Here is a 23,333-nt window from a genome sequence, read left to right as displayed (position 1 = left end):
GTTGCTTGTAAACTGCTCCCTGGCAACGCCTGTGTCAGGTTCCCGGTTCTTCCCCGGGGCCTGCCACGATGCACTGCACATGTGGGCATTTAATGCCATTTTTTATAACAATGAAAATATTGTTTGAACCACTTTCACAAGCTCATTACACATCAGCCATATATAATTGCACAACTGTCCACAGACCACATTAAAGAAGTGTCATTTTCGAAGACCAGATGTGATGTCTGCGGAGTACTTAACTCCCCATACAGCTCACGTGGCCGAGCAATGTTTATGAAAACCCGATGTTATATTTCCTGATGTGTGTACGTAAAAGTGTCTGTGCTTTGGAACTCACGGTATAGGCTTTCATTTCTTTTATGGTTTTGACAAATAAATAGGGTGGAGTGGAGACAGCAACAGGGACCTCCCTCACCCTGCAGTGACTGGTTGCTGAAAACCGCCTTATTACACACGTGCTATTATAGAAACTTACCATGTTGGGTCATTAAGGAACAATATGTGAATTTCATCATCACAAATGACTCCTGTGCTCCCAAGGAAAGTTCCACAAATTCGCAGTTAGGAGAGAGAATCAGACAGGAAGCCAAATGCCGGGGTCCTGCCTTGGACAAGCAGCAAGGGTGCTCCTCTGTGAGGTTGGGCGAGTCACTCGGCCTCTCTTGAGTTTTCCGTTCGTTGTCAGGAAGAGACAAAAATCTCACTTTAGAGAGTTAGATACTCTACGGTGTGACCACTTCTCTTGCATTCCGTCTAGGCCTCAGGAAAAAAAAAAAAAAATTCAGCCGCCCCCAAATGTTTACATTTATTTTTTTTTAATTTATTTTTTATTGGTGTTCAATTTACTAACATACAAATGTTTACATTTAAAATCAAAGTCTGATGGTGCAGTCCCTGAGCGGGGCCTCAGCTACAGCTCGCTGCCCCTTGCCTCTGCTAAGGCCCCAGGGGGCATCCAGATACGCTCAAGAGCAAGCGCAAGTCGCCTGGATGCCAACCTGCACGTGTCCCTGCCAACCTCCACTGCTGCTTCCTGGGTGTTCACTTACTCCCCATCCTCCCCAGTCCTCAGTCCCTGCTCTTCCCAAAGAATGTAGCCTCATGCAGGGCGCTTCCCAGGACTTCCGAGGCTGCCAACCATTGCAGTGTGCCCCAACACTCTGTAGGCCTCTGGGCCTCTCCTGCCGCCTGCCCCCACTGCGCACTGCCAGGACTTACCTTTTAGAATTAGGGTCGATGTTTCTCTTACTGTCCTGCACCGACAGTTCTCATGGAACATGTACAGACTCCTTAGCAAAGGCTCTACCACACCCAGGTGCCATGACCCTCTTCTCTCTTGCTAGCTCCATCTCCTGCAACAGCCTTGCTCATCAATACTGGAAACCTTGCAGCCTGTTCTACTGTTCCACATGTTTCTGCCTTCGTACATGCTCTTCTTGCTCCTTTTCCAACCCTGTTGCCAAAGAAAACCCGAAAAAAAAAAAAAAAAAAAAAAAAAGAAAGCCTGAGCATTTGCACCCTCCACGAAGACTCGAGGGGATCTCGGAGGAGGGTTCATCTTCGCTTCCTCTCAACTCTGGTTTGTCTAAACACATCTCTGACGTTGCCTAATCAGTGTTATTGTTTGCTCTGCTTTGTTTTTCATTTGGATCTTTCCTACTAATCCTCACCTTAGAGGCTCAGGCAATTTTTAAATTCCTCTGGAAGTCCCTAGCACAGCAGAGCATCTGACACACACCTGGCATTCAATAAACAATTGTTGATGACTGAACCAACGAGCCAGTGAGGTTCATGGGAAGAGTGTGGTGTGAAGGTACATATCACCACAGGCTCTGCATGCCTGAGCTGAGTTTGCCCTTTGGAGAAGCGCCCAGCTCACTAGATGTTGTGGATGCCACATGCGACTTCGAGGTGAGAGCACCTGCAGAAAGGCAAGAACACTACCGAGTTCCAAAGATGATCACTGCTGGACTCTCTCATCAGAGCACTTGGAGTAAGAGATGCTTTGGGGGATTATTGCTGCTGGGAGCCAGTGGCAGCCACTGATGGCAGAAGCATCAATGACACTAGTGGGCGAACAGCTGCATCTGCGAGGAGGAAGTGCTGAGCAGCCCTGCGGGATGGGAGCTGCTGACAGGCTTCCCGCGGCCTGTGCACATCACCGGAGCTTCCAGGAGAGGCTTCCAGAGAGGCCAGCTGGGCTAACCACTGCTCAGAAAGCGAGGGCCCTCCCCTTCCCCAAAGGCATCCCCTCTGGTATCCCTGTGGGAGACATGAAGGATTCCAGTTCCCCCCCTTCAGGGACACAGAGGAAACATTTCCCACCAGAAACCTAGGAAGCAAGATCTCAGTGGGGTTTTCAGCTAGCCATTGAAAACTTGAAATGAAAACCCATCTTCAAAGTTTGGTGGAGGCCAGGGGCAGGAAAAAAGAGTTAGAATTAACATAACCTAAAAATAGAGTAACAAGACTGACTTTATTTGAAATATAGAAAGAAGTGTTGAATAGGAACCAATGTAAATAACAAAAAGTGAGGAATTTCAAACTAAGATGAGGTTTAATGGCCCTTGTACTGCTAGAAATAACTGAGTCCTTCCCCCTCTCCCCATTTCTCATCCTACAAAAGAAACTACTATATGGAGTGTCTCTGATGCCAAAATTCCAGAAAATCATTCGAACTGCTACGTTTTCTAAGTACAGAGGATTTCTTTTCCAAAAGGCGGATATTTCCCAAATTGTGCTAAATAGAAGAGTCTTCCTATTTTCTCTCCCTATTACCATGGTGGCCTGTGAAATTCCAACAAGTCACCTAATTTTTTTTTTTTTTTTATGATGGTCACACAGAGAGAGGCAGAGACATAGGCAGAGGGAGAAGCAGGCTCCATGCACCGGGAGCCCGACGTGGGACTCTATCCCGGATCTCCAGGATCAAGCCCTGGGCCAAAGGCAGGCGCCAAACCGCTGCGCCACCCAGGGGTCCCCAAGGCACCTAAATTAAGATATTTCTGAGAAGACTACAAAACCGAGTGCTATCCTTGCCTTAGATGTTTCTTTTACAAGTTTTTGCATAGAAATTAAATATCTAATGCAAACTTTTAGGAATAAATGTGAAGCATTTTGCCAGATTGATTAATTTGGATAACAAAACAATTCTGCTATTACTAACATTGGGTATAACACTAAGTCCACCATATTTCAAAACAAAACAGCGTTCCTTGGTCACAAAATAGTTAATACTCAAAGAAAAATATAAAAATGCAGGAAAGTAGACAAAGGAAAAAACCTTTAGTTCCATTATCCAAAGAGAGCTATGTTTCCAAGAGTGCATTTTATTTCTTTCCAGTCTTTTCTCCTCTGTGTGAAGGGGTCTTGTTTTCATAGTTATCATCAACTCTATGTATAATTAAGATTATACATAGATAATAATGATTTTAAATGAAATATTGTAATTTCAGCCCTAAACATAAGAATGGCAATAACAACATCTAATCAGTCGGGGAACATTTTCATGTAAGAAGCCTCTTTGTGCACAACCACCTCTAATTTGCTTAATGCTGTATTGACTCCGACATCCCCACATAAAATGTCTAAATGGATTTTTAGGACTTCTGTAAATTCCCAGTAGAAGTAGATGGGTCCTAGCAGTGCCTTACCCACCCACAAAAGCAGCATTTCCAAGCTGGAAGGGTCCATAGCAATTATTAGAGTGCATTTTCATTTTTAAGAAGAGGAAATTAGAACCAGAAGAAATTATGCAATTTGCTCGAAGTTATACAGTGAATTGGTCTCGGGTCAACCACTGCCACTGGGCCCCTGGATTGCTCTGTAGATCTTTCCACAACACCCACTGCCTGTCAATCATTTGTTGCCAAAATTAGTATCCACTGGAGGAGGCTCTCTGGAGTTCGCCCAGCCCCTCATACCTCCTTCTTAGTTCTTGGGCTAGGCCAGATTTTTGGGAAGCTATAACAGAAAGAGAATATAAATACTACATTTATTTATTTTTGGATTCAGAGATAGTACCTGCAAACTTGTCCTCTATTAGTTGAGCCCTCCCAGGGACTGAAGTCTTCGTTTACTGAGGAGGGAGTCATATTCTCTAATTCAACCACACAACTGAGAGAGGTATTTTAGTAACAAGAATAAAATCTCAGTGTCAAATCTACCCTTTGTTCCCCCATTTGTCCAGCTCTCCCCGAGGTGGAGTTACCTGAAACGGGGCTGGTACTCTCAGAGGAGAGGAGGTGATGCGGAAATAAATAAAAACTAGCCTGTAGGGGAGCTATGGTCACAGACGGAACCCACCAATTCTCCTTTCTCTTTAAGGGTACAAAGTCGTTTTAGGCCTTATTTTCCGTTTCACTCTCCTCCCCATCATCAAGCTGTCTTGTAGGAGGGGAAAGTGAATTTCAGATGAAACTGGAAAAGGAGTTGCTATAAAAACACTCTTCTGTGTGCTTAATCAAACTCAAGGTCTGTATGTTTTAGGGTCTCTCGGTACGGTCCCAGGAATGCAGCGTAGAGGTTCTGATGAGGGGACACCTTGTCATGTGTCATTTTTTTTTCTCTTAGTCTCTCTTTTTTTTCTCTTAGTCTCTCTTCCTAGAAATCAAGATTGGTTTCTAAAGCTCTTCAGTTAGACAACGTTAGACTTTCCCTGTGAGGGCATAATTCATATCATCATTGCCCTGAACACCAAGCCACCTGTTGAAGGCAAATGCCGATAAGCAAAACCCAATCTGAGACAATTAAAACCAAACAACACACAAAGAGACTCCAATGGAGTTTTAGTTCCCTCAAGAGGCACAATTTTTTATCAGAATTTTAACCACTGAAGAAGGCAGGTCTTCTGACACACTCTCTAATTTTCAATACCTGCCAGACACGAGAGCTAAACAGTGAATCATCCAACCAGACAACTGAATATTCTAGACTATTCCAGCTGGACCTCAGTCCCGGGGTGTGTTTCTTGTCCTGGCCACCACGCACACGAGAACAGACTCTGCTGGACAGAGCACCAGCCATCACCTGACACCTACGGCAGGGGGCGGGCACCTCATCTGTGCACCGGGACAGGTCCACGGTCACCTGCCTGACAGTGAGGCAAACATATGGACCCAAAGACTACCCGAGACAAAGGACTCAAGGTTCCAAGAGGAGACCAAACAGGAAGCAGCCATCTGATAAATGAAAATTTTTCACATGTGATGAACTCACGGGGGCATTTCTTCATGCAGGTGGCACCAAAGCTGTATTTTCCCTCTGGGTTGACGTCCATTTGGTAGGTGGTGGGGTTGTAGAGCATGAGGGGCAGGCAGGTGTCCTTGCACGTGGCTTCATCCCGGAACTTGCGGCAGACCTATCACAGGAGGGACAACATGTACGGGTCAGGCTGAGCAAGGGTGCTCGGGACTGTTTCAACTGTGTGCAGAAAGCTCACCTTGCAGTTCATGTCCAGGAATTTGATTTAAGCAACCCCTCCCCCCAAAAAAACTAGCCAAAAACACTTCTAGAAGATTCAGCAAGATCTTAAAAGTCTGATTTTTCTTGTACTGTCCGAGCTGTGATAATTTATGGATTACGATGATAAAACCCACATTTTTATTAATTTACAAAATGATGGAGTTCACATACTACCGTGGTAACTGTGGAGTGAAGTTATTTTTAAACTCAATTTATTGGGTACCCCTTATTAAAAAAAAAAAAAAACCCTTGAGGTTCTTTGGAATTTACTGCCATATGAATTCTATTCTTTAGAATTTATTGCCAAACTGCAGAAAACCTTGATGAGGGAGGGCACTGTGCAGAGGGGACCAGGCCACAGACAGCGGTGGCCCTCAGACCCACCTGCCGTCTCCCGTCCAGCGGCACATCACAATCAGCTCAGACCAACCAAGTCAAAAATCCCTGGGGCCGGGGATGCAGCCTCTGGAATTTAAAAATCCCCCTCTCTGGGGATCCCTGGGTGGCTCAGCGGTTTAGCACCTGTCTTCAGCCCAGGGAGTGATCCTGGGGTCTCAGGATCGAGTCCTGTATCAAGCTCCCTGCATGGAGCCTGCTTCTCCCTCTGCCTGTGTCTCTGCCTCTCTCTCTCTCTCTCTCTCTGTGTGTGTGTGTGTGTGTCTCTCATGAATAAATAAATAATAAAATCTTTTTAAAAAAATAAATAAAAAATAAAAAAAATAAAAGGTAGTTGTCTTGCTCCACTGACAGATGGTGAAGGAGAAATACTCAAAGTTAATAAATGCTTAGCCACCTAGATGTGGATTCAGTTTAGAGAGGCTCACATGCCAGCCGACCTCTTTAGCTCCTGGGGGACCACCGTCTGATAGGCCAGTCTATCCGCGAGTGTCAAGAATGATAAATGTCTGTGCTTCCTTCATGCCCTTCAGATGGCAGCGTCACATGCTAGGAAAACCTCTCCAGTGATTCTACGGGAAGCAGCTGGAACCTCTCATTCTGTTTCTCAGCAACCTTTATGTTTTTTCCCAGCCCCTAACAGAATTTTAATCATGTTATTGATGACCTTACTTTTTTTTTAACATTTATGTACTTACTGCACTAGATATGAGCTCAATGTGGCAAAGAGCCACATCCTTCTGATTTATCACCGACTGCCCAAATCCTGGCCCAGTGCTTGCCACATAAATAAATGTTGGGCGAACAAAGAAGTGTCACCAGGGAAGCATCTATATTCCTTAATTACACTATAGCAACTTAGTAACAGTTTTTTAAAATTTAAGAATGCTTCTTAGAAAGATGATTAAAGGGATGCTATTTCCTGAAAGGACAGGAAGGTCAGGAGAAGATAACCACCGTTTATTGAGCAACTATCATGTACCAGGAATGTTAATCCTCACAGTGACGCAGTAAAATAGGTATGATTAGTCCTCATTTCACTGGTGAGGAAACTGAAGTTAAGCAACTTTCCAATTTTGTGCAATGAGTAGAAAAGCCTGCATTCAAGTCTGAGGCGCAGGTCCCATTACATAGATGGGTAAAGCCTTAATTATCCTCACTTCCGGGATAGCCCCTGTGTTGACTGAGGTGCAGACAGGCCAGATCCAGGACCTGGGTTCCAAAGAGACTCATTAGGAAGGGAGGAGGGTCTTCTAGACTGGCTGAGTCAAGTCTGAGAGTCACGCCAGAGATGGGGCTCCAAGGGCAGACGTGGAATTAGGGAAGGACAGAATCAAAAGTCAGAAGTCCTGTGAAGACAGGATCTGAGTCACTCTTCAGCCCACTAAAACCTGGCCTCCAACCTCCAAACTTTCCCCAAGCTCTCATTAATGTCACCAATGACTTCGACATCAACAAATCCAATGGGTAATATTTATTCTTTGTCCTGCATGGTTTCTCAGTAGCATTTGGCATTCTGACCATTTCCTTCTTCGTGAATCATTGTTTACCCATGGCCTCCCTGCCACCCTGTTTCCCGGTCTTCCTCTTACCTATCTGCCTCTCCAACTGAGTCTGATTGCTTTTTCATCCTCCTCCACCTAAGCAATAAATGTGGGGGGTTCAAGATCAAGGTGAGACTTGTTTCTCTTCTGTCTCCCAGTCTGTACTCTCTCTCTCTCTAGGTAAACTTGTCTAGTCCCATGGCTCTAGATATTATTGACCAGCTGATGATTTTTTTTTTTTATTTCCTACTCTACACTATCCTTCTGAGCTTCAGACTTGATTTAGCAATCACCTATTTGGCATTGCTATTTGGATATTGCAAAGGCAATTCAAACTGACCATGTTTGGGGCGCCGGGGGTTGCTCAGTCAGTTTAGCATCTGCCTTGGGCTCAGGGTCCTGGGATCGAGCCCCACATCCAGCTTCCTGCTCAGTGGGGAGCCAGCTTCTCCCTCTCCCTCTGCCTGCTTGTGCGCTCCCTCTCTTTCTCCGTGTCTCTCTGTTCAATAAATCAATAAAATCTTAAAAAAAAAAATTGAACATGTTCAGTACAAACTCACCCATTGCAATCTGATTGTCTTTAATAGTTCTAATCTTGATGAATGAGCCCATCTACCCACTTGAGCAAGGCAGAAACTTAGCATGATCCTCATTATCTCCCTCTCCCTTAATCCTCACATATAAACCTACCAATTATCTCTCTCTTTTTTCTTTCTGGGACCACACTTAATTGGTTTTTCCACCTCTACTCTTGGTCTCCTCCAATCCATTCTCCATGTTTATCACCAGAGATATCTTTTTTTTTATTTTTTTTTAAGATTTTATTTATTTATTGAGACACATACAGAGAGAGAGGCAGAGACACAGGCAGAGGGAGAAGCAGGCTCCACCCTGGGAGCCCGGCGTGGGACTCGATTCCAGGTCTCCAGGATCATACCCCAGGCTGCAGGCAGTGCTAAACCACTGGGCCACTCGGGCTGCCCCAGAGTTATCTTTTTAAAATACAAATCTGGGATCCCTGGGTGGCGCAGCGGTTTGGCACCTGCCTTTGGCCCAGGGCGCGATCCTGGAGACCCAGGATCGAGTCCCACGTCGGGCTCCCGGTGCATGGAGCCTGCTTCTCCCTCTGCCTGTGTCTCTGCCTCTCTCTCTCTCACTGTGTGCCTATCATAAATAAAAAAAAAATAATAAATAAAATAAAATACAAATCTGACTATGTTATCCCACTATAACCATAGAATAAAACTTCAATTTCTACATGGTCCATATATTCCTGAATGATCTGACTCTTGCTTTTATTTCTAGGCCCATCTCAACGTATGCTGATTCTCTATTATTGAAGTCTCACCTTCTTTCAGTTTGTAGAACATATCATGCTCCCTTTGGCCTCAAGGCTTTGACATATTCTATCCCTCTTCTTGGAACATGCTCAATCCTTTCCACCACCCCTCATTTGGCCAGTCCTGAGATCTCAACTCAAATGTTAAGTCTTCAGGATCCCTACACATTTTGGACCCCATTGTATGCACACACACAGAATTAAGCTCCCCTAATACCTAATATACTTGTTCATAGGTCCCTATATATTACATAAGTTGATCAATGTCTCTCTTCCTCAACTCTAATCTTGGAGACAGGGTAGGGGTGTGGGGAGGATGAGCACGGAGATTACTCATCATTGAGTCCCAGGGACAAACACAACATTTTACACAAAGATGATTTGTGAGTATTTGTCAAGTGAAGGAAGGGAAAAAGAAGAAATGTAGCCCTTGGGGGCCTTTAGGGTATCCACTCTTTACCCTTAGACAGGATAGGCAGTGCCCAGGTATATCTGGCTTAAGGTGAGGGAGATTTGGTGTTATCAGTGGAGAATATGTGTCATTTATTTGTAAGGCAATAAATGTTTTACTTCATCTTTAGATTTCTTTGCCTTTACAAAGCTGAGTTATTTCTAACGACTTTTTTAAAAAGATTTTATTTATTTTTTCATGAGACACACAAAAGAGAGGCAGAGACACAGGCAGAGGGAAAACAGGCTCCCCGTGGGGAGCCCAATGCGAGTTTCGGTTCCAGGACCCTGGGATCAAGCTCTGAGCCAAAGGCAGATGCGCAACCACTGAGCCACCCCGTCGTCCCTCTAACGACTTTTTGTTGTTCTGATTGTTGCTGTTTTGGTAAATCATATTTCCCCATTAACTTTCAATTCACTTTTTAAGATATATTTCCATTATAGAAATTCAAAATAAGCTTTTTTATTATTTTTTTAATTTGGACAAAAGTGCAGTGAAAATGGCAACCAAGTCTGTGCTAAATGTAGTACTGAGGGAAATTTTGCATAGATTTATGATAATTTCATCAGCTCCAGGCAGTCTTTCTTCTTTCTTTCTTTCTTTCTTTCTTTCTTTCTTTCTTTCTTTCTTTCTTCTTTCTTTCTTTTTTTAAGATTTTATTTATTTATTCATGAGAGACACACAGAGAGAGGCAGAGACACGGGCAGAGGGAGAAGCAGGCTCCCTGCAGGGAGCCCGATGTGGGACTCCATCCCAGGACCCCAGGATCATGCCTTAACGCTCAACTGCGGAGCCACCCAGGCGTCCCTCCAGGCAGTCTTTTCTATTCTTAAGTTCAACGTATCCTTCTCCAGTAAGAAAGATTTCTTAAGCTTGAAGACCATCCTCAGTGGATTCAGATTGCTTGGGTTGGTCCAGCATCCAGCACTCCTGCTAATAGCACCTAAATATACTTCCTCGGCAAACCATTTTGACTCCGTCTATGTGGTTGGGGTAGAGTGACCCATCCCAGCTCCAGGGATGGGCGAGTAAGTGATCCATATCTGATCAGAGTACCACCTGCCCTGGCCAAAGTGACTGGCACATAGGTGGACACAGGCCAACGGGATTCAATTCTGGTTCTCTGAACGGAATGGGACAGAGACACTCCCTCCCTCTTTCCTTGACTGAGAGGATAGAAGCGTGTCATGCCTTTCTGCACTCTTGCCCCCACAAGATGAAAATGGAAACGAAACACAGAAAAGCAAAAGTAGGAGACAGTGAGATGACGTCCACAGGCATAATTTGAGCGTCAGTGCCATCATACAGCTAGGGCAGGGGTGAAAACTATTTTTTGTAAAGGGTCAACTAGTAAACATGTTAGGTTTTGCGGGCCTGTGGTCTCTGTTGTGACTACTCTGCTGTCCTCATAGCACAAACACAGCCACAGATGATATGTAACCTAATGAGCAAGGCTATGTTCCAAAAATTTTATTTATAGATAGTGATATTTGAATTTCACATAATTTGTATGTGCCCTAAAGCATTATCCTTCTTTGGTTTTTGTTTTTGTTTCTGTTTTTTTTTCTCCAACCATTTAAAAAGTGCAAAAAACCCCTCCTAACTTGCTGGCTTTACAACAGGCCATCAGCCAGATTGGCTCCCAGACTGTCCTTGCCAACACCACTCAAGGCTTTTCAGTAGCCAGTAGCCAGTAGCCAGCTTGTAAATTCTCTTTTTTGCCTTAAATCAATCAGAGTGTGGGGATTCTTTGTTTTGTTTTTTTCTGTCATTTGCAAGTGAAAGAGTCCTGACCTTATCCCACACCTGGGATTTAGTTTCTCTTTCTTTTTAGCTTAAACAATTAAGAGATCTAGAAAACTCCTAGAAACGAATGTGTAAGACACTCTTCTCACACTTGTTAAGGTGGGAAAAAAATGTTTAACAATATCTCAGCTGGGACTTTCGGGATACATCGCTTCCACATCCATATGAAAAATTAATTGAAAAAGAGAATAGTGCAGATTATTATAAATTTACTAATTAAAAAAAATTACTAACATAGAGCCTGAAATTTAACAAAAAGAACTTATTTCAGAATGGTATATTTATGTTTGCCCCTTTCCAGATTGATCTCCTTTGACTAGAAAGTACCATATTATATTTTAATATTAGGATTTTCGCCATTGTCTCAGATGGAAGTTATTACCAACCCAGAGTATACTGCACACAGTGCTTTTAACAGTATCCTCAATCATTTACTCCTAATTAAAGTTGTCTCTGTCAATCTGTATGTATCTTCCTTTTTATCTATTTACTTATTTTTATTTATTCATTTTTCAAGATTTTATTTAGTCATGAGAGAGACACAGAGACCCAGAGACAGGCAGAAACACAGGCAGAGGGAGAAGCAGGCTTCCCTTGGGGAGCCCGATGCTGTGAGACTCGATTCCAGAACCCTGGGATCACCACCTGAGCCAAAGGCAGACACACACAGCTGCTGAGCCCCCCAGGTGCCCCTGCAGGTATCTTTCTTTCTGCCCCTTACCTCTTCATTAGTCATTAAGTGGGTTCTTGGTGTTTTAAAAACTGATCATTTAATTTAAAGCAAAGTGGCAACAAAGAAAAATAAACAAATATAGTAAATTGATCTCTATGCTAATCATTAACTCAAAATCCCCTACAAGCTTGAAATACACGTTTAAATTACTTTTAAGAAGAGGAAATTTGGGGATCCCTGGGTGGCTCAGTGGCTGAGTGTCTGCCTTTGGCCCAGGGTGTGATCCTAGAGTCCTGGGATCAAGTCCCACATCGGGCTCCCTGCATGGAGCCTGCTTATCCCTCTGCCTGTGTCTCTGCCTCTCCCTGTGTCTCTCATGAATAAATAAATAAATAAAATCTTCCAAAAAAAAAAAAGAAATTGATTTTGTTGCCACAATGTGCATCTTATAAAGTTGACACTTCAATTATAAGATGTGCAAAAAATGAGATATAAATCTGTATCAAAACACTAACAGAGACTTAACTTAAAAAAAAATAAAAAAAAATAAAACCACGAATGACATGCTGCCTTTGTTCTCTACCCTGGCAAAATCACTGCTTATTTGTTTGCATGTTATCGCTCAGGAAGATAATTTTTACACTTAACATTGTCATCATCGCACCCATACCTGTGCATATGTGTGGCACGCCTCCGTCTGACCATGGGACTCCTGATTTGGGCTCAAGTCATGATCTCAGGGTCTGAGATTGAGCCCATGCTCAGTAGGCAGTAGGCTGGAGATTCCTTCTCTCTCCCTCACCCTCTGCCCCTCTCTCCCTCTCTCCCTCACTCCCTCCCTCCCTCCCTAATCTCTCTCATAAATAAATAAATAAATAAATAAATAAATAAATAAATAAATAAATAAATAAAATCTTCCAATTTCAATTTGCCATGGAAATTCTGCATTGCTTCAGGTTTCTGCACAGTCTTCAGAATGACCATTTTATTGGCAACATTACATTACAAAATATTACTTTTCCTTTATATAGAAAGCAGAAAGATTGTATTTACTTGATGTTCTAGAAAATGCTCCCCTGAATATTCACATGGGGTCTCGGAATCCATTTAGAGTCTCTGAGGACCATTAAAGAGTTCCTTCACCATTTCCTTCTTGGTTATTAAGGCAGCTCCTTCTTGATTTAGTAACTGTGCTCTGCCGGGCCAGATCCTGCAGGTTGTTCGCCCACTTTATGAGTACACCAAAAACAAAAGCAGTAATTCCATTACAAATCCTTTAGCTAAACATAAATTTCTTGCATTTAACCAGAGATGTCTGTTCCCCTCAGAGCAGTGTGCACATCCCCTGTGAAGACAGCCTTGGCTCTGGGGGTGGGGTGGGGGGGTCTGGGAGGTTTCAGGACTTTGCAAGCACCTCCCACTCTCCCTTTAGCCCCCTCTCCCCTCCACCCTGCAGTCAGGAGGGCTCAGACCTCCAGCCGGGAGGGCCGCCAGTGCAGCAGCAGCCTTGGGGAGCTGATGTCTGGAGCCAGTGTCCCTGGACTGCAGAAATACTACATTTTCTTGCATTGGGTCACCTTTATGGTTTCTGCAGAACTTGAGGACTCTTCAAGCTCCTCTGGTCTCTTAAACAGTCTGAAAGGAGCTGTGAACAATTCTCAGCAGGAGGGAAATGAGACTGAGGACTCACCCATCCTGGGAAGTCCAGGAGGGCAAGCGAGCCTCTCCCCAGGTCTTGTTGGACTGAGAACCACACGATTTCTGTTGTAAAGGCTAGCTTGGGACAGGTGCAGGTGGTTGTTTCTCCCTGACAGGTTAGATGGCAGATGGCCGGCTGTGCTGTGTTTGTCTATCTGTCCCATGCCTTGAAAAGTGGCATTTGGATGAGCACTACATATGGACTTGTTGCTTTAAAAGTAAATTCAGTGGCTCCAAGGCTATATACATATTTTTAAAGATCCTGAAGTGTGATTGTGTTTTTTTTCCCATATTGTTCTCAAAATTTTAGGATGCCACCAAAAGGAATAAATAAATGTCTAGCTTCACCCTGAATGCACTGACCCTACATATATAAAATCACTGAAAAGTGATTAAGTTTTCTCTTCTTTGATTCCTGAGAAAGAAAAATATTTTTCATTTCTATTTGTTTTATTCCCATTTGAGCTATACATTCATGTTTTATGTCCCCTTATTTAAATGGGTTTTGTTTTGTTCTTCATTGTCGTGTGTAATTCTGTCTGAATTCTTCTCCGGTTATCTTTCTTTGCTGTCCTTCCCATTACAGATTTTTATGTATGGATTGTGCTCCATTTCCTTTTACATTTTCATCTGAGATAGGTGGTAAATATCCTCATTTTTAATACCATGTATATTTACTTTAGGCTATTACAAACGTATCACTTTATATATCTATTAATCAAACATATTACAGATCCTAATTAAGTTGGTAATTAATGTTGTATTTTGTGTGTAGTTTTTCCAATCTTTGCTAGCTTAGTTGGAAATTCTATCATCTCTGTGATTTTCATTTTAGCTACAGTTAAACATTTTTAAGCTATTTTATCCATGTTTGTGAGAAACAGAGGGTGCAATTTCATAAATATTTGGTATCCCCGTTAATCTTCAAGAAGTCAGAAAAAAAAGTGCACTGCCCTGAAGATTGAGCACTAATTTTCATCCACTAATTAATATCACATTTTTAATGCTGAAATAGACTGTAAGCACTCTTCTAGTAAATTCCAGGTGTGTTGTGTTATCTCTAAGTCAAAGTCATTTGATTACAATGAGACAACCACTAGGAACTCATTTTCTGTTGTTTTCCTTGGACTGGTTGAGTCATGGTAAGAAGACAGCAGGATATACAGTACACCTGAACTGTCTTACTCATGCCAATAACTGATATCACGTCCAATCTTACCTCTAGATACCACCCAAATGAAATTATAGGAAGTCTGAAACATCAATAAAGATTATTGTTTTCAATTAGCAATAATTGCGCCTTGGATAAACCTCATTGGCTACAATACTGCCACTGCGCAAAGCTAAAGATTATTGTTATGCTAAGCTTTTAGTTTCCTAAAATACAACAGGATTTAGAGAAATGTGTCACCAACTTCTTCCCTTTTCTAGCTATAGGTACATACTTCCATGTAGAAATGAAAAGTAAGCATGACTTTAGCGTCTGAATGTGTCAAGTTATGGCCAGGAAACTGTCTACGTAACATCTGCTTTGGGGCACCTGGGTGGCTCACTCAGATAAGCATCTACCGTGGGGACAAGTCATGATCCTGGCCTGGGATCAAGCCCTGCTCCCCACTCAGTGGGGATCCTGCTTCTCCCACTCCCTCTGCTTGTGTTCTCTCTCTCCTTCTCTCTCTCTCTCTGCTATATAAATAAATAAGATTTTTTAAAAATTTAAACAAATATAATATCTGCTTTACCTTAAAATCCTTCCGCTATTCCTTGGCAGGCAGAAATGTTTTGGTAGCTCTACCAAAATACAGCAGCTTTAAGGACGACATGATATAGCAGAGAATTAAAGGAGCAGTAAAACTAGCATTTGCCCTGCAACTCAGCAATTCTGCTCCTAGGTATTGCCCCAAGTGAAATAAAACACATCTACACAAAGACTTGTGCATGAATATTCATAGCAATTTTATTGATACTGATGATAGTCAAGAATTGGCAACAACTCAACGTCCAACAACTGGTGAACGGATGAACAAAACATAAACAAAACATGGCACATCCATACCATGGAGTCCTCAGTACTATGAAGAAACAAAGTACTCGTAAACGTGACAACACGGATGAATCTCAGAATCAATAAACTGAGTGCAAGCTCCAGACACAAAATACTTCATACTGTATGATTCCTTTTGAAGTCTAGGTTCCTTCTGAAATCCTAGAAAATGCCAACTAGTCTACAGTGACATGAGGTAAATCAGTAGTTGCCTGAAGCAAAGGCAAATAGAGAGGTCTGGTCTGAAAAGGAGTACGAGAAACCTTTTTGGGGAGATGAAAATGTCCTCTGTATTTTGTTTTTAAAGACTTCATTTTTCAGTAGTCTCTACACCCGTGGTGGGCGCTCCAACTGACAACCTCGGGCTCAAGTCACATACATGCTCTACTGAGCCAGCCAGGCGCTCCACAATGTCTCCTGTCTTGTGGGGACTTCACAGGGGCTTGTGCTGTCAGCACTCATTGAATTTTACACTTTAAACAGTTACAGGTTATTATATGTAAACTATACCTCCATCAAGTTGGTAATAATTTTTTTTAATAGGCAAAAGATTTAAAACGGAGACTCCACAAATGGCCAATAGGTACATGAAAAACCTAATTAGACAACAGAGAAATGCAAATCTGAGCCATATAAAGCCATTTAATGCATGCATGTTACTGCACGTAAATTATACCTTAATTTTTAAAGTGCAGATCTTCAAAGGAGAATTAAAATAACTTTTCTTTTTGAATCAGAAACAAAACACTCAGGAATTTCACTTGCAAATGTGTGAAATCAGTACTCCAGGTTATTCCTCTATTCCTCCTCTGCTTGGGAATATTCTAAACATCCTTCCATAAGGAACCAGGAAAAGAAATTATAGTCCATACATCAAAGGAGATACTGTACTGTGTCAAAAAGAATCCCATTCATGTGTCTGCAGGTTCTGATGCAGCTGATTAACCCCTCCCCTTTGAAACCTGTTCTCTACTTGCTTCCAAGATCAGGCCACTCCTCTCCTTTGCTTTTCCGTTCTTATCTCCTGAGCCTGTTTCACGTTGGAGGCCCCAGGGCTTAGGACTTTAATCTTGTGTCCTTATCAAATATATTATTTACTAACCCCTTTAGGATCTCCTTCAACCTCAAGAATTTGAGTAGTACCTGTATACTGATGATCTCAAGTTTTATCTTTGCCCTCCACTGTCCTAAGGCCCAAACTCCTAGATCCAACTCCTTACCTAATATCTCCATTTGAAAATCTGAAAGGATCTCATGCATAGCAAGCTCAAAACCGGATTCTTAGACTTCCCCCTTTCAAACCTCTCCTCCCCTTCTGGTTTTCATCTCAATGAAGACTACCATCCCCCACTTGCTGCTCAAAGCCTTGAGGTCATCCTTGACTCTTTCTCTCAAGCTCCGGATTCAACTCATCAGTAATTTCTATCAGCTCTTGAATAACTGCATCCAGACTCTGGCCACATGTCGTTACCTCTGCAGCACCAAGTCAGGCCCACATCTAACCTGAGTTATTGCAAAAGCCTCTTCCCTACCTTCATTCCATTCTGGACACAGCCTCCACCCCAAAAGGGATCCAGTTAAGACCTAAGTCAATCATGCATGTCACTTCTCTGTTCAAGTCTTCCAGTTTTTTTGTCCATTTATTTTTCAGTAAAAGCTAAAAGCATTACAATACCTTACCAAGGCCCTGTGGTCCCCCTGCCCCTCTGACCTCTCTCCCACTGCCCACTCCATTCCAGCCACACTGGCCTTCTTGCTGTCTTTAGTTTGTGTTCCAACCCCCTGCCTGACTCACTGACTCTCCTCCATGCATTTAAATGCTCCCTTCTCACTGAGGCCCTCACACCATCCCACTCAAATTCATTAATCTTTATGCTCCTTCCTTATTGGTTCTGCGCAGCACTTGTCCTGTAATATCCATGTGTACTGGCAGTCTTCCACCCACTAGAATGTGTGCTGGGCACTGTTCTAACAATTTGGAGATGGAGCAGTAAACATTGCTCAGGACTCCCAAGTCTCTCAACCAAGTGCACGTGCACAAGTGTGATGTTTAGGAGTTTACTACGCATTTAACTGGAACTCACTGAAGGCTGTCTTCCACTCGCTTTTCTCCTTAACCCCAAACAAGATGTGAAAAAGAGGGCAAAGGTCTATATAGTCTCCATAGCTCCGTTTCCCACTGCTGGTAAAAGAGGTGACAAATCAATGGAAGGTCTCAGGACGTGACCAGAAGAGCATCCCGGCTGCTGCTAGAGAAAAAGAACGGGGGATTTCTGTGTGTAAACCGCCCTGGAGAGGGCACAGCATCCTGGATTGTCTGTTCATAGCAGAGGCCTCATTCCTCTGCCTGGGGGTCAGGTAACATTGTAGCCAGGATCCTGGAACCAGGGAAGGAGGCACTTCAGAGGCTACAAGTAGCTGGAACATGAAGCAGAAGAACTGCATCTGCCAAAGACCATCTCTTTCTGAGCCCACAGAGCAGCCGTAGGTCCAGGGGAAGATGCATCACTGGCCAGATTGGCCCACGAAGCTGCCCAAGGCCACAGAATTTATCTCACTCTTATGTAGAACCTCGGGGTCCTTAGATCTTCCAGGGCTAGGTAATGATGTCGCACCCCAGGAAAAACAGAGAGCAGGCAGGATGGAACCATAGGGATTGGGTGACAGGGAGCAGATGAGAGCTTTTCTGCTCCCCAGTTCCAGGAGGGCTGGGGAGGGAGGGGGGGTTGTTTCCTCCAGAAGACGTGGCCACGCTTGCAGGTGGTTCTAGCCTCTGTCAAACAGCAGTCAGTTCAGAGGGCCCGTGGAGCCGGGGTGAGCGGCCTACCACCTGGCACCTCCCTGAAGACTCAGAAGGACTCTCCAAAGGGTCAGGTCAGACCCTCGCCCAGTCTAGGGTAAACCGAGAGCAAAACATGTTGGGGGGAGAGACATCTCAGTGCTTGGCTGAGGAACCACGCATCTTGGGACATGCCCTCCATGGTGGGGCTAGGAGCTCAACCCACTGCTCCTGCCGCTGGTTCCCTGAATGCTTGGGAATGGTTGGCATGGCCCACTCAATGCTGCCCGCTGAAAAAGAACCCCCACTCCCCGGCCGGTTTTCCTGGAGACATCTGGGACCTCCCTCTTCTGCAGGTGGTAGGCTAAAGACACTGCGGGAAATCTCACAATTTCAAGGAGAAATTTGAGAAACATCCCAAATCTCAGAGAAGGAGAGGAGATAAGGAACCAATATTCCCCTTCTCCATCCTTCAGAAACCAGGGAAATCCACCCCCCCCAAGTCTCCCTGACTAATTTTGCCTCCAATCCCTTGTTTAAACATGAAAGACTGGGACCCCTGGGTGGCTCACTAGTTGAGCATCTGCCTTTGGCTCAGGTCGTGATCCCAGAGTCTTGGGATCAAGTCCCACATCAGGCTCCTTGCAGGGAGCGTGCTTCTCCCTCTGCCTGTGTCTCTGCCTCTCTCTCTCTGTCTCTCATGAATAAATAAATAAAATCTAAAAAAAAAAAAAAAACATGAAAGACTGGACACCTGGGGGCTCAGTCAGTGAAGTGTCTGCCTTTGGCTCAGGTCATGATCCCAGGGTCCTGGGATGGAGCCCCATGGGCTCCCTGCTCAGCAGGGGGGTCTGCTTCTCCCCCTCCCTCTCCCTCTGTCCCTCCTCCTTGCTCCTGTTCTTTCTCTCTCAAATAAATAAATGAAATCTAAAAAATAATAATAATAATTTAAGAATTAATTAAAACAAGAAGTGAAAGATTCACGAAAAGACACAAAAGCTCCCAGGATTTTTTTTTTTTTTTAAAGTAGGCAAACATAATAAAAAGAAGGAAATCCAAACACCACACATGCATATCCCAAGGTGTGGCTCAGATGCAGGGCCAGCTTCCCACAAGTCTCAGGTGAAGCTCTCAGATGTCAAAATCCCACAAAAATCCTGGCCTAGCGCCTGGGGGCAGGAGGCCCTGGGGCTTCCCCAGGGCAACCCCTCTGGTCTTTGCAGAGGCCTTCTCAGCCCCAGCAGCCTTCTCCTCCTGCTCTCTGCTTTGGCCTCAGAATCCCTCCGGCTTGAATACAGCTAACTTTCACCTTCACAGCTGCTCTAAGATCCCAGTATCAGTCTGGAACCTGAGACTCCTCCCCACCCCCACCCCCGCCCCACAGGAAAGGAGGCAGGATTGAAAGCAACCTTTGAAGAAAGGCAATCGGGGAGCTATTGTGTAGAGGCACTGGCTGGGTGAGGCCTCCAGCCGGGCTCCAAAAGTGCCAGCCGACGGAGTCCACGGCTTGGGCCCTGTTAGCGCGTCCATCTGCAGACGGCTGGAGCACGCACTGCGGTGCCAGCCCTCTTTGGGACATTCATTGCCCTTTTTTCCCTTGCAGCTGCTACAACAAATAGCAGTTCTTTTGAGGGCCAGGAACAAGGCTGGTCCTCAAAGTTCATCATTAGAAATCTCAGAGAAAAATCACTGTTGCTAAGTTATGCCATGGGGAAGGGGGTCTTCTTTTCTTAAATTAAAAAAACATTCAAAGACTAATTCTATGTTTAGATTGTTCATATGACCATGGAGACCAACTGAAGGATAAATCTAAGGGGGTGCACTCCGTGGCAGGGGGCTCCTGGCTGAGCCAGTGGACTGTCTTTGTTTTTTGCTCTGTCTGCATATAGGGAAATCTCAATGGAAATGAAAGAATGTTCTATATGCAACCCATAGCTCCAAAAACACAGGTACGTGGCAGTTTTTGGCGAGTGCTATGCTCTAGGTGCTTACATTACTTCAAGTCATAACACATCTGTAGGGCAAACGTTTGTGACAATTTACAGAGGAAAAAAAAAACAAGGCTTTTGGTTTGGAAAGATCAAAAAAATAAAACATGCTCAAAGTCAATTTAGTTAATAGCGATTTTTAGATCATAGCTTTACTGCATGCCCTTCCCCAATTTAAATATATGTGTGTGTGTGTATACATGATATATTCCAAATATTAATATATTTATTTTAGAGGCCACTTTTAGGCAAACAGACTTCAGCAATGGAATGCAGACCGGGCTCATCAGGCCGCCCACCTCAACATACCCGTAGGCCCAGGTTGACCAGGGGGCTACTTACAACTGGGCACAGTTACCAAAGAGGGAGCATCCCATTCTGGCCATTGCCCCTCATCTTTCCCCTTTAGAAACAGCCTCCACCCATCACCTCGCGACCTCCCCTCTGCTGTTCCATGCGCAGCTCCCTTGCGGTGTATACAACAAACTTTTATCTCCTTTGCTCTGTCTCCAGTGAACCCTTTCACCTCCCATGCCACCTGCTTCTCTGGCACTGCCCCACATTTGGAGGCCCCATCGGATCGAGAGGCACCACATTTAGGTGCCACATATATATTATAGAAACATATATATGGGGACACCTGAGTGGCTCAGTGGTTGAGCATCTGCCTTCAGCTCAGGGAGTGATCCCAGCGTCCCGGGATCGAGTCCCACATCGGGTTCCCTGCAGGGAGCCTGCTTCTCCCTCTGCCTGTGTCTCTGCCTCTCTCTCTGTGTCTCTCATGAATAAATAAATAAAATCTAAAAAAAAAAGAAAAGAAAAGAAACATATATATGAATGCTTATACGTCAAACAGAAAATGTAATATCAAGTATACATAAAATATACAAATAATTAGGGGTTGAATAATTCTTGTATAAATTAAAGTATGTTAGGGTACAAGGAAGTAAGAGACAACCTGAAAGTCCCCACAGCCTGCTGAAGGCTGATTCTCTGCCACTCTCACGCCCATCACGGAGATGTCACCTGTACGTCCAGCGGAGAATCTGCGCCCCAGCGTCAATTCCATCTGGGCCCAGGCCGAGGAGGAAGCCCCTCTCTAGAGGATCACCAGGCAAAACAAGAAAGAGGGAAAGGAGCCTCAGGGAAGCCTACGCTGAGAGCTTCTACCCAGAAGCCACTCATTTCCCTCCGTTAACATGTGATACGGCTGACTTCCAGGGGACCAGAAGGTTCCGGCCTCCCTTGGGGGTTGGGGTAGCCAGATCCTGAGGGACGCATGACACTTCCCCTTGGGCTACAATGAATTGTTCTCAAGCGAGACAATGAATTGTTCTCAAGCGACATTACTCGGAAGGAAAGGCGGTAGGCCCTTGCCAAATTATCTTACCAGGTTCCAAAACTAAATGCCACCCGGGCAGAACAAGTCACTCATCTCCGATGACACAGTGATTTCCCTAAGTGTGGGCGCTGAGAATTCATTTCTGTAGCAGAATAGTGACACATTCTATTTTTCGGTGGTGCTTAGAAATCAGTGAAATTGGGACGCCCGGGTGGCTCAATGGTTAAACATCTGCCTTCGGCTCAGGGCCTGATCCTAGGATCAAGGGATCGAGTCCCGCATCAGGCTCCCTGTGTGGAGCCTGCTTCTCCCTCTGCCTCTCTCTCCCTCTCTCTCTCTCCCTCTGTATGTCTCTCATGAATAAATAAATAAAATCTTTTAAAAAAATCAGTGAAATTGATGATTAAGGTAGAAAGGTTCTTATTCCTTCACATATCACATCTGGGTAGTCTAGGTGACCTCTGACAGGCTGACTATAATTTCTGTGGGAGCAGGAACTGGTAACTGACCCCTGTCCCAGTCACTTTGGACTCAGCGAACGTAGAGTAAATGCCATTTATTCCAACTGTGAATTTTAATACAATAGCTAAGAACCCTGAGAACTCCCTGTTGTGTTTCGTTTTATTACTGAAATGTTATTTATTAATCCGTCCCCTCTCTGAAGCCATTCATCTGGACGAGGTGGTCAACCTGTCATCTGTAAACTGGCAGGGCCCTGTGTTTCATGTCTCTCCCCAACCTCAGCTTCCACCCAGGCTTTCTTGTGGCTCAGTTCTACAAAATTAACAACTGCAATAATGTCTCATTTTCCATTCAACTGCAGAGATAGGAAAGCAATTAGCTTAGATTTTTCTAGCCCTATTGACCATTCTTAACTTATAATATCCTCCTCCATTCAGCCCCTACAGACCCTGCTACCATCTAAAAATGCCACTTTCAGGAGCGCCTGGCTGACTCAGTCAGTAGACATATGACTCTTGATCTCAAGGTAAGTTCAAACACCATGTTGTGTGTAGAGGTTATCAAAAAAATAAAATTGAAGAAAAATTAAACTGCCACTTTGAATCTAACTTCTGGAGATTTCCTCAAAAGTGATTTTTTCCCCTTGTTTAGGACAGATAAATCCTTTATTCGCTACATCTATATTCTTTGTGAAGAAAAATAAAGTGACACAATTCTCTCCATTTGTGAAGTGCCCTGAATTCCCATTTATTTATTTATTTTTTAAACACTTTTTTTTTTTTAAGATTTTATTTTATTTACTCATGAGAGATACAGAGCGAGCGAAAGAGAGGCAGAGGGAGAAGCAGGCTCCATGCAGGGAGCCCAACATGGGACTTGATCCAGGGTCTCCAGGATCAGGCCCTGGGCTGCAGGCGGCGCTAAATCGCTGCGCCACCAGGGCTGCCCTGAATTCTCATTTAGAGGAGAATATAAGCTTGACGATAGGTCTTTGCCTCGTTACCTCTATCATGTGAGAAGAGACATAATTATATTAGTTAAAATATTAAATTATAAATAGCTAAAAAATACCTCCAAGTGTCTCTCTTTCTTTCCTAATGAAGCACATATTCTACCATTTATTATTTATTATAGACAGATAAGCTGGACAAAACTTGCTGATGATTGGCAAGATAAGCAATAATATTTAGTGCAGGCACCCTCTTAAACTCCTCCTCCTACCCTGGATTTTTTCCACTGCCAGGTCATGGTCAGCTCATGGTACATGGTCATTGTACATGCACCATCCATTGAGAAGTAGGTCCTTCTTTCTCTATCCCACAACAGGACTCTATCTGTCTCCAAT

The 23,333-nt window shown here is 43.9% G+C and overlaps 1 pseudogene; it reads right to left on the bottom strand.

Annotated features, from left to right (window-relative positions):
- Positions 1 to 14,589: 14,589 nt before the first annotated feature.
- Positions 14,590 to 14,718, bottom strand: LOC140613667 (U4 spliceosomal RNA; annotated as a pseudogene).
- Positions 14,719 to 23,333: the final 8,615 nt, after the last annotated feature.

Source organism: Canis lupus, chromosome 21 (assembly GCF_048164855.1).
Source record: "Canis lupus baileyi chromosome 21, mCanLup2.hap1, whole genome shotgun sequence".
Taxonomy (NCBI): domain Eukaryota; kingdom Metazoa; phylum Chordata; class Mammalia; order Carnivora; family Canidae; genus Canis; species Canis lupus.
Note: the sequence above shows the minus strand (reverse complement) of the source record. Positions and strands in the feature narration are given on the sequence as shown.